Source organism: Gavia stellata, chromosome 4, assembly GCF_030936135.1.
Source record: "Gavia stellata isolate bGavSte3 chromosome 4, bGavSte3.hap2, whole genome shotgun sequence".
NCBI classification, from domain to species: Eukaryota; Metazoa; Chordata; class Aves; order Gaviiformes; family Gaviidae; genus Gavia; species Gavia stellata.
Genome location: NC_082597.1, coordinates 63,358,893 through 63,371,364, shown reverse-complemented (window position 1 = coordinate 63,371,364; position 12,472 = coordinate 63,358,893). Strand labels below are relative to the sequence as shown.

Here is a 12,472-nt window from a genome sequence, read left to right as displayed (position 1 = left end):
AGCTGTTGCAACCTGTTGGGTCACTTTGGGAAAATGTTCCTGGGTATTGGGTCACGGAAGTTACACAGACCCAATGAGACTTTGCTATGTCCAGGGCTGAGAAAGAGGTATCTGTTTTCTGGGAAGGAAGTAAAGCATCGCCAGCTGCCTTTCTTTTCTAGCACTCAGGGCAGAATCTGATGTAGTCATATGTCTGTTGATACACACCAAATCAGTACGTAATATGGCCTTCTGTTCCACGTTCTCATCTGTGCAAAATATTCAGCCTAAGCAGTGTTACATTTGTCTTTCAGGGTCATTTTCCTATAGGCTTGGAAGCACAGTTTCCCTTTGCGATTCCCTCAGCATAAAGTAAATCTTCTCCAACTTGTCTTTTCCAGCTTCCTGTAATTTTCTTTCCTTCATGGTATAGTCTTGGTATACATTCCTTTGTCTGGAAGGAAAAAAATCTCACCCTGAAGTTGTGCACATTCCCCTTCTTTTGCAGTCTGTCCCTCCCAAGTTTCTCAGAAGATCCTACTTTAGGTCACTGAAAGCCCTTCCTTTTTCCTGCTTAAACTCTGATCTGGTCTTCATCCAGGGTGTGGGGTTTTCAAATCAGCAAACAAAGGGAATCTTGACATAAAATGAAATCATCTGGAGATTAATTTTCTGCATAACAGGGTGGTGGCCTTTAATGCCAAGGTGGGATATAAGATCTAATCTTCATTTACATAGCTTTTTTTTTTTCTTTTACTTACTCTTGATCTAAATCTGCAAGGGATCTGCTGGCTGGGACTGGGAGTTTTATTTATTTATTTTACCTTGCAGCTCAGAGCAATAGCATGTCTGGGTACTTTGCCTCTACAAACAGACTTTCTTCTGACATATGTAACTAGAGCGTAGCATCTAAATTCTTCATTTAGAAAAAAATCACAGATTTACTGACCTAATTGCAATAACAGAACTTTCCCTTTCTCTGTCAGGGTTAACATTTTCAGTTTTGTCTTTCATATTTCATCCTTTTTTTTTTTCCTTTCTTTTATCTGTTATCGGTTCACCATCCCTCATCCCTGAGTTGCTCCCCGAACTAGGAAGGGAGTTGCAGTGCTTGTGGTATTAGTGGGTGATCTTCAAATTTGTCTCTGTTAGTCTTTCTTTGTCTCTATTTGCCTACAGTGACCTCTCTCAGCCCCATGCACTGCCTTCTTTTTGCAATACAGTATGACCTTTTCTGAAGCAGTTATGAAAAAGCCGTTCCGTGATATTTCATTCTGGTTCAACCGTCTTGTCCATCTGTTGGCATGTTTTGATCTCTGGAGGTTTTTCCCTTGATCTACCTCAACTGTTGGTATCTACTTTGCACTCCTTTGATATTTCTCCCTTTTCTCTTGGGTCTACTTACCGTAGCAGATCCATACTCCTACTTATAAGAGACACTGACATCCCATCTTGCCAACAGGAGGACCATTTAGGTGGATTTGGATGCCAAGTGCATGAAGTTTCTTTTCTTTTGAACCTGGTGGCATGTCAGTCTGACCATCTCAGTGCACAAAGGTGACCAACTTTGTTTGCCAGGGCAATTCTTTTCTTGCAACCGTGCCCAGGCTGCCCTGGGGGCTGCCTCTCCCCCCTCCAGCCTGCCGGAGCCAGCAGAGCCAGAGGCCTCCGCTAGACCCCATCCGCTCATGACTGTATCTGGATTTTTAAGATAATTTCCCATTAAAGTTACTTCTTATGAAAAATGTCAGATTGTCTGTCACTGGAAACCTTGAGGAGAAGCTTTCTAAAACGTGCCCTTGATGTCAGCTGGCTGGGAGGCTGGAATCCCTGTGTGGCGTTCCTCCGTCTGCCTTTTGCTAAAAAGCAGCCTGAACGATTGCGGTGATTCCTCTCCCTCCCCGAAAATCCACCTAGGAAATCCTGCATCCATGGCAGTCAATGGCAGCCTTGCCATGGCTTCATAGCCTGTGACTGTGCAGGGCTTTCTCCACTTTTGTTGCAGTGACTACCCTTCATTTTTCCCTCCCGCTGGGATAAGCAAGCTATATCTAAGAGAGACAGAGACTAGAGGGGAGCTGAGCACCTCCTTTCTCTCTTCAACAGAAATGTACACTTTTTAATAATGTAATCTCAATTAAAAACATACCAATTAAAATGGGCTTTTTAGTAGGTCTCTGGGGAGAGGGAGCCATAATTCACATTAAAATGTAAAGCTTCAGAAGCAGGGAGAGCTAGGTGCATTGCAAGTGCCCAAATATTCAGTGATTTTAATTACAATGGAAACTTGATAAATTGCTTTGTGCCACAATCCATTATTAACAGCTTAATGAATATCACTGCTGCCTGTTTTAAACTGCTCCACAGTGAAAATTGTTGTCAGTATTTCAGTTGCGATCTCTGATTTTTAGCATGTTTGTAACTTGGCCCCTTAAAAAGGGGAGGAGGGTGAAAGTCTGCAGGCTTGGCTTTGGGTCTGGGTAAGGTCTGCTGGCTGCAGCGTCCCGAGAGAGAGACAGGAGGAAAGATGGAGCTTTTGTGTTTCACCAGTATTGGGACTGGCCAGGGACTAAATCTGCTCCTTGCACAGTTTAAGAGCAATGTCACAGCTGTTCTTTGGGCATGCAAAGGGCCCTTATGCCAGCTGAGGGGTCACCAGAGCATGGGGCTACCTTTACATGTGCTGTTTCTCTGCACAATACCCGTTAGGCTGGAGGACTGTTTGGGACGTCTGCTCAGGAGTAAAAGGAAGCAATAGTGTAACAGCCCATGATCAAGCATGCTGATGAGCTTATTTTGGAGTGAGCAAAGTGCAAGTTGGTTCGAATTTTCCAAGTGTTAGCTAGCAAAAAGCTGATTTGAGGTATGGAATTAGGCAAGTCCTTTTGGAGCACTGAAGTGTAAACAGTGATTGTGCTCAGCTTTGAACGGGGACGAAACATTTATTTTTTTCTTGACAGTTATTATGGCTGTAATAGTGCTAATGTTAAGGTGCTATATATTTATATGTATATTTATAGTAAACTAGTACCTTCCCCCTCTTTTCAAAGCAGCTTAATATTTCAATGATAAAGGCTATTATTAGGAATGTTATTATTTTAGATTATAACAGCAGGTATAGTGGGCTTATAGTTGTGCCCCATTGAAGTGTTAAGCCGTAAGGATTTAAATAGCCATCGTCTGGCATCTATGAGATTTATTATTTATTGTGGGCGTTCTGTTTTCACTTTTCACTTGATCGTGTGGTCTGACCAGACAGTCACAATCCCCAAACTGGGGTTACTGCCAGGTGTTTGACAAGATCTTGACGAGATCTGTGTGAGATGCAAGGTAGACCCCAGGACAGAAATGACTGGGAACTGCTCTTCTGATTCAGAGAAGTCACAGGTGTATATATGGGATAAACATGATTTGTCTGAATGTAATTAATGTCTCGGGTTTTGCTATTGTTATTCTGATTACGTTTTTCTGGAAGCCAACAAAAGCGTATTCACCTTCCCCATCTCAGAAATGGCAGCACTACTCGTAATGATGTTAACTTGCACCCTGCCAATTACACAGAGCTCTCCTGGTTCATTATATCAATAATCACACACAGGATTTTTTTTTCTTGTGAAAAATCTTTCATTGACAGAGGAGTAATGATGCCTGTAAGTTGCGTAAGTATTGCTCAGTCAGGGATATGTAAGATGTGCGAGATGTCCTCATATTTTTAGGGAGAAAGACAGCTGGTATTCTGGCATGCTGTTAATATTCATGTGTTTCTGAAGTTGTATATTTTTTAGTTTGACTTTAGGAAGCATTCCAGACCACAGGGCTGCCTGACTGTCAATTTTGATGCATCCCTGTACTGGCAGAGGACAAAGTGGCATGAAATATATAAAATGCCATCTAATTTTTCTTTTGTTCTTTAATTCACACACACATGCTTCTTCTGTGTGTTTATCAGTGTGCACAATATGCCTATATTTGCAAGATAATAGCTGTGTAAATATTAGAAAGTCATACTGAAACTCTGTGAAGGAAAGGAGAGTGGGGGGAGAATCCTTCCTGCTACCGAGGAGCCATCTATTGGATAAAACCCATAACTGAACCGAGCATCCATGAAACTGCGGAGGATAACACAATTTGTTATTGGTCACCAGGTAGCTGAAAATAATCCTTTCCTTCCCAGTGCTGCTTTCACTCGCTGCATTAGAAACCTGTACCCCTTCATGCACACAAGAGGAGAGTCATATGTAAAGGCGACTTATGTCCTGTAGGTAAAAGCCTGTTTAATATAGCTGAAGATCCAAGATAAATCCTAATGTAGGGTGCAGGTGTGATCATGAATGGATAAGCCAGCAGTGGGACTGCCTGCCAGCAGCGGAGAGCAGTTGCTCAGAGAAGTGATAGAAAAGACAAGTGTTTTTTCCATATTGTTAGTAAAGAACATAAATAACATTAACTGTACTTTTTTGTAACAGTACATGTCATTTATATCAGTCTCACAGCCATAATTAGTTTAGTTTAAAAAAAAAAGGATTTTTTTTAGTTACTCAGAATTACTTAAGGCCATCACAAAACCAAATAAAGAGGTGTTCCTTCCCTCAAAATGTATGCAATCTATATGTAATGTGATGCAGAAAGAGAGGATCTTGAACAAACCATGGGGACAGATAAGAGAGGACAGGATGTGAACAGTAGTTTCCCGGGATGGCCCCAAAATGTCCCAATGGCTCTTCGAAGTGAGTGGTGGGGCTTTGCAAGCATGTTAAAGAGAGCATATGGGCAGGAAGAACAAAGGGTAAAGAAGCAATAATGAGATTTCTGTGCATTTTCCTGAATGTCAGGCAACTGCTAAAAACAAAACTGATTATAAATCAGAAATTAAAGTTAGGCAAATACAATTATAATCTGCGGCAAATAGAAAAGGAACAGAGGGCTGCCTGCAACAGCAGCCTTTAGTCAGCAATTTGAGTCAGCAGAGGGTCAAGCTTCTGGGTGTCAGACACTTAGCCTAAAACACTCCCTTCCTGCATCCTCCCTTCCTCCTGTGAATAGCAGAGGGGAGGAGTGTTGGATGGTTTACTGGGAGGCCAGATAAGCTTTGGGAGAGGATGCACGCATAAATTGTGCAGCAGGGTGGTCAGCTCGCTGCTGATTTGGGAGTTGGTGCCTGTTCCACACACTGGTGTGCGTGGAGGGGCCTGGCCCATGCTATTCTTCCACAGCGCCCAGGTTTTTCTTCTCTTGCTGTATCTGCCCACTGTGTATTCTGATAACCTCACTCCTCCATCTCCAAGCAGCAAAACATGTGTGGGGCAGGAGAAGTTCAGCTACCGCACACACAAACCCAATATTTATTGTTTGTACTCTGATAATGCCAGGAGTCATTATCGGAGTGTTGTTATCCTAAATGTTTTGCAAATACAGAGTAAGGAGGTTGCAGTCCACTGTTACTTGCTACCAGTGTCTCTTGCTCACCACGGTGCAGGGATTGGGAAAGCTGGATGAAACTCTCTAGCCATTGCATTTTGGGATGTTTTCTAAGCCTTCCCCATGTGTGCATGCAATGGAGGGAGCTGTGGCGGTTATACTGTTGTGCTGTACTCCGGGCTGAGGCTGCCAGCCCAACGCGGCAGAGATGCCAACCAGCTGCCACAAAGTGCATGACACTTGTTTGCCATTAGACTGAATTTCATGGAGAAACTTAGTGCTTCTCTTAGACACCTAGCCCATTCTGCTCAGCCTGGTATTGGAAGGAAACTCCCCGTTGTCAGAGACAACAGTGAGTTCATTAGGGGTGTAAATGGACCAGGCTGCAGGCAATCCCTTGGTTTTACACTGAAGAACTACTGGAAGGGTTTACAGCTCTGTAGGTAAGCCATAGGTTTCTCTGTGGGCCCACATAATTAATGAAATAATCAAAATAGGTGTGTGCCTTATTTTCTCTCTCCCATAATTGTAGTATCTCTTCATCCGACCTATCACTTCAGCCAAGTTAGGCCTCCGGCTAGGATCTTTGCAGCTCACAGTCAACAGATCCACACACTTAAGCTTAAAACCAGCCTCCTTCTACAAAAGTCGTAAAGAGCGATGTTAAGCTTGTCTCAACTAGAAACAGTTCTTTGCTCTCTCTCCATTCACTAACAATTAGATCTGAAATTCAAATTTATTTTCATCCCTGGACTGTGTGGAACATCTTGAGAAGGGGGCCGTTGTCTTTCAAGATGTGAGCCCTCTAGTGCTACTTGCAGCAGTTTAAGCTGAAGGGAGATGGGTCCCTAACAAAATCTTTTTTTTTAAGGATTCCCCCCCAGCTTTATTTTCAGGTTGAATTAGGCTTGCCCATGCCTCTGTAGGTTACTAATGCTCTTACTTTAACTTTGTGTTTTGAAGGTCAGAAAAGTGCATAATTTTTGAAGAAGAAACCAGCAATACCTGAGCACTCTTCTCCCTCACCTCATGAATGGAGCCACTACCATGTGAAAATAGTTTTGTATTTTTCAGCAGTATGATTTTTCTGTTATCAGCATGCTTTGTTAAAGACCTACTGCAGTGACTCACTGGAGGAAGGAAAACCTCTCCAGTGACAAAAATGGTTCAGTGCTGAGGTGGACTGCCTGGGGAGGCTGTGGGAAGCTGGAGTTTGGCTGGGTTTTTAAGAACAAGTTAGACAAACAGCTGTCAGTGTTGGTTTGGCTCATGCTGCCTTGTGGCAAGGGGATGGAGTAGATAACTTGCTGAGTTCCTTCCAGGCCTCTTTCCCCCATGTGATGGTGCTTTTGCCTTAAACTCTTTGAGTCTGTGTAAATCTGTTTTCATCCTATGTCTTAAAGGGTTTTCTGAGATCATCATTAGCTTTTCCTCACGGGGTTTTATAAGATTCGATGCGTGTTGTACCGATTTTACAGATGGAGAAGCTGCACCAGTTGTAACTGTGTTTTAAAGGCAAAAAAGGAAGTGCAGCTTTAAGTAACCCAGCTTCTGTGGAGGTCAGTGCTTTGACCAGTAATTCATATAGGCAGATTTAGTGGCAAACTCAGCCAATAAAATTCATGTCATACTTGAATTTACACTTATTCTTGTTGTGTTATTTTTATTTTTTAAAAGAACACTGGTCACATACAGAAGATATGTTTTGTTACCATGTTTAATACTTCCCATGCTCAGGTGCTTTCATCAATTTGCTGATGTACCTGCCCCTTCTGGGCCTGCTCAGCGTTTCATGTAGCATTTTTGCAACATTATTGTAGGGACACTGCTTTTTTCTTTCAAGTAGAAAGCAAAGGCATTGCTATGGCTTCTGACATCAAATGCGGTGTCACTGAATCCTCACAATGCTTCCTCATTGCTGTGAACTACTGCCAGAAACTTTCATAGGAGTTTAGTGATGATAATATATGAAAACATCAGAACAAGTCCAAAGTTATACAAAATCTTCTCAGTCTGGGGTTTCACTACAGGTGTTAACATCAGGCCAGGCTGGCAAAAGGCTGCTCTGCTTTCCAAGTGGGCACTTGGTGAATATTTTTCTTTTGCTTTAAATTTACACAAGTTTTTAATGCAAATCATATTGCTTTGTAAGATGTGCCTGCCCTCAGACATTCAGCCCATTTACAATAAAAACATTACAGTGGTTTGACCAGCTGATGTTAACAAATGCAAACAAAAGAGTGTTTTCTGCCGGAGTGAAAGCCTCCCAGCCACTCTTGAACAACGGCCGTACTCTGCAGTTCAACAGACTCTGGGTCCTTCCAGAGCTGAGCATCACCCGTGAGAGCACCGTGCCCTCAACCTTCAGACGCACAAATTTGAGGGCTGTCAGTTCTGGCCTCCCAGTTAATTCCAGCTTCTGGGTGCAGGCACAAGGCAAAAGGACAATCTCTCTGAAATGTTTTGGGACTGGATGTGTTGGCAGAGAGACTGTCTTTTTTGTGATTTCACTGAGAAACAAAATGAAACCTGCAAATGTTAGGGAGGGGTTGAATTTGATCCTTTCAAAACAGTTTGGCAAAATGATAGTTTTAGTGGGACTGCATTTTGTGCTTCTTTTTCAAAAGGATCTGGGTAGCTACCCCAGTGCTTTACTGATAACTTCAGGGTGGCACAGGTTTGTCTCGCCTAAAAAGATGGCTGCTAAATCAAACTTACAAAAAGTGACCTGGATATAAACTAATATAGCAGTGTTTGTACAAGTTTGCAGGAAATGGAAATAATATGAGATGTGAGCTTTCTACCTGTTAGATAAGGATTCTGAAGCTTAGCTTCTGCTTTTTTGTGCTGCCATGAGAGCATTTGAGAAAGACTAGGAGGGTCTGCACAGTTTGTTTTGAGTGGTATTATATTAGCAGCATCACATTTGTATGACTTTTGCACCACAGCAAGTGCTTCACAGAATACCAACCGATTATGCCGTCTAGTTTAATTCCTTGATTCATCCTTAAGTTGCTTTTTGTAGTTCTGGGCTCTTTTGAACTCAAAATGGGGAGCTGAACTATCAGAGTGGTGCAAAATTTGAGTATAGTTTGCAGAAAACACAACTGAAATCACAGCATTAAGAACAAAAATTCCAACTGATATACATTTGGTAGTTAAGTAATTTTTGACTTCACCTTGCAGAGAAGTTGAATGGTTCAAACTGTCTACCAAAAGCATAACCCAACGGTCCCCTGGATCCCCAAAGCAGTGGTGAATTTGCCAAAAGGTCAGACAGTCAATCTTTGATGTGAAAACACAGTTCCTTGTTTAGGATGGAAAGAGCTGGAGACATCCCCTGCCCCCCCCAGGACCCTTGCCTCCTGTAAGAAAAGTCAAGGTATATTACGCATGTAAGCAATATATCTCTCTTCTTCTGACAGTTGCAAAACTTAAAAGCAATGATTTGAGGAGAGGTGATAGATGCTGCTGGATTGGCCTTCCCCAGTATAGCACACATCTATTCTTCCAGCGTGTAGCACATAGCTCGTTATGGTTCTGTGCAGAATGATTTCTCTGCATGGCCAGGTGATGTTTAAGCAGACTAATGAGAGAAATGATACGGCCCAGAACACTGGTGTCAGGAAATATATTGCAAGGTGTCTATCTTGGGGAAGCTGAAAGCGGGGCTTGTCTTATTATATATTTCAAAGGGGATGTCTGTGTCACCACCATGTTAGACATGCACCCTATCCCATACTGCATTCAAATCAGATTTTTTCAAATAGCAGCTTTCCATTCAATTTTCCTTGGCTTAATGGTAGGCTCTGTGTTGTACAGGGGCAAAACAAGAGTCCGTCGTATTGGCACGCCGTTCTTTTGAAGAGGGAACTTGTTTCTGAGGCTATTGTAACATAACTATGCAAGTGTCAGAGGACAGGATAGAGGCTGTTATGGGCTTCTGCTTTTTGTAAGGAAAATCAAACAAATGTCCCCAATAGAAAAAGGAAGCCAGCAGCTATGTGTGATGACCAGAGAATGTTTTTGTGCAGTGACACTGTCAGTACTTGGTCTGTTGTCAAACCGAAAAAACTGCCTTTTCTTTTTTTTCCCTGCTGTCAACCGAAGTGGAGAAAACCCCTGTGAATTTTCATGAGATACCTTTTCCTCATTTCCAGCACTTAACAATCCAATTATATTTGGTTTTATGCTATTGTTTGCCTCTATTGCCATTGTTAGTTTTTTTGAGTCAGAGTGATTTTTCCATCCTGATGGTGCGGAAGAAAAATATGTTTCATTATGACTGGTTATAACCCTGGAAATCTTTTCTCTCGCTTGGGTTGATGATGATTTTTTATGTTGCATTCTATACTGATGCCTAAAGTGAAGTAGAATGAACCATAAGGAAAGAGAAGCTTTGCTAAAATATAGCTTCTTTCACTGTGTAGAATTACCTTGAAAAAAGGTTGCATCTTTCTAATTTTATGCTTTTTTTCCCCGACTATTATTCAAGTAGTTTTTACAAATGAATGTTGTTTTTGTAAGGATTGTTTATGAAGCCATTGCTCTTAGCAACCCCTGCTCACCTGTGAACAAATTACATGGCACGGATAAGGTATCTAGTTGTTTCTCGATAGGGTCATCTTATAAACAGATTCTGCAACGAGACAAGCTTTTAAATTCCTAACCAAATATATTATGTCAGTAATAAAAAGAGCTCCTCAAAATGGCCACAGAGGCATTTCAGAGCACATTCTTGGGACTATTCACTTGTGCTAGCATTCATTAAGTCTGCTTTCAGCAAAAATTCTCATGAATGAAATTTTATTCAGTAGTCATTATGATTATTACTTTACCATCATAGCAATAACCAGATGCTTTGTATAAGGCCAAGACCTGATTTTGTCTAAAGCTGGAGAAACATCTTACAGGGTCTCCAGAGAGCGTATTGTCTAAAGATAAGGCCAGACTCAGCTAACAGCTCATGACTGGGAACTGCAAACTCTCAGAGTGCAATGGATTTGTTTACAAAAAAATTCACAGCTAGAGAAGGGTGAATGGAGAACCATACCAAATGTTGTACCATTTGAACTGTACTATGTTACAGTGTTACAACTCCACTGAATATGAATGTAATTATACATTTTTATGTTATAAAGGTAGTTGAGGTGATGATGACTAGTCTTATGGATATAAAAGGGGATATCTCTACAGATGCAGTTCTTTACTATACTGGACTAATTTATCCACACACTAATTAACACACTGGAACTGGACTGTTCTGGGGTTTTTTTATTAAAAAAAATGGCCTAACCCAAATGTATGTACCAGGAAAATCCCTGAAAAGTAGGCTGCGCCAAAGAATTGGACTCTGAGTTGTGCAATACATGGACTCCCAGAATGTGAATAAAGCCCTTCCTGGAAAAGTTAAATGAGATTTTTAGCTATGCACAGCTGAAGTATGCATGAAGTCTTGTTCCCTCCAGTGTAGAGGAACAGAAAAGAGCAGAGGTATCCTATTACGCTGGAGGAGGATGACTGTGGCAAGGCAGTTGAAAATGTGGCTTGCTGTATTAGCAGTGAGAGACCAAGGAAGCATGGCCAATTTGAATATGGAAATTGTGCCCAAGTCTAGGCACAAGGAAGTATTTTCAGAGCTGGAGCTCATTTTCTGAGCACAATGTGTATAACGTTGCTTTGTGTGCCTTCACTTACTGGGGGAAAATCATGTATCCCGTGCCTTGGAGGTGATGCAGTTTGACTGGCCAATTTGTAGAGTCCTTCAGTGTGCACTGGCTACTCTCTGGAGCATTGATTCTTGGGTGTACCAGGGTGCAAGATGCACTATGGTCATGAGTACAAGGTCCATAATGTACATGCACAAAATGAAGAGGTTCTGTGGGGTGGCAGGAAGGAGCTGTTAAAGAGGCTGTGTGCCAATCCCTTGTATTACTCAAACCTCAAAATAATCATTCCTCTCTGCCTGTATATTGGTCAGAACAGTTTGGCAGCAGAGTAAGAACAGGACACTAAGTATTTCTCCTCTTTTGTTGTCTCACTGCTCTCTTTTCCCATGTCGTGTGGAAAAAAAAAATCTGATGAAGTCCTTTTGACATTTATAATTAATTAGTCCCTCCTTACTCTTATCCTGTTTGCTTGTTCTTTTCTCTGGCTTTTCATTTTTCCACTTTATCTCTCAATCATCAGGTCCAAGAAATCATTCAAATGATTTCATTTTAACAGATAAATGCAGCTTTACAGCATTCTTTTTCTTTTGAAGAAAGATTTGGTCCCTTCTTTTGTCCATCCCACTGCACAAGTTGTCATATTCTGGCACTGCAGTCACTTCTAAGTCCTTGAGCTATCATGTATTCTGTTGGTATTTGTGGAATTGAAAATCAATCACATAGCCTTATGGCTTAGGTTCAGCACAATTCTATTATGCCCACTCCCAAAAGTCAATTCAAACCTTTTGGGTTATATTCAAAGCCTAATCAAGCTTGCTGTCCAGACTGGTTTGGAGTCAACTCACTCTTGTCCATAGGTCTCTTTATTAGAATTTTTCTGCCAGAAACTAGCGTGAAAGAAAGCAGTTTTCATAACAGTAGAATCATTCAGTGGGTATTTTGCAAAGACAACCACCAAAACAGATTTTATGATAGGGGAATACTTACAGTTGTAATGCATTTCTACAAATCTGTTTTAAAAAAATTTTTAAAAATGCTATGTTAGTACAACTGTTCATAACTGTACTTTCTCAGAAGATGCACCAGTTTACTGAGATCAGTTTCTAGTCCTGTATTGTTTAGCTGGCACAGAAATTATTGTAGATGCAACCCTAAACCTAGATGGTGACTTCCATGCTTTGGACCATGTGAACAAATGAGGATGGTGCCACCAAGCAGATGGGCCCACTCCTCCAAGCATGAGGTGTGCCACCTCCACTTGGCAGGTGCACATGGGACCGTGCATTGACTATGTCAATACCCTTACTTCCAGCAAGTGCCAAGAGCTCACCCTGAGGATGAAAGAAGCTCTGTATGGAGTTGGCCATTAGCAATCCTATGTGAAAATATGTACCTGTTATGTATTG

The 12,472-nt window shown here is 41.6% G+C and overlaps 1 protein-coding gene across 1 annotated transcript in view; it reads left to right on the top strand.

Moving 5' to 3' along the window:
- TBXAS1 (thromboxane A synthase 1) overlaps window positions 1-12,472 on the top strand; it is a 231,389-nt gene that overhangs the window by 147,697 nt on the left and 71,220 nt on the right. The gene's annotated exons all lie outside the window — the stretch shown is intronic.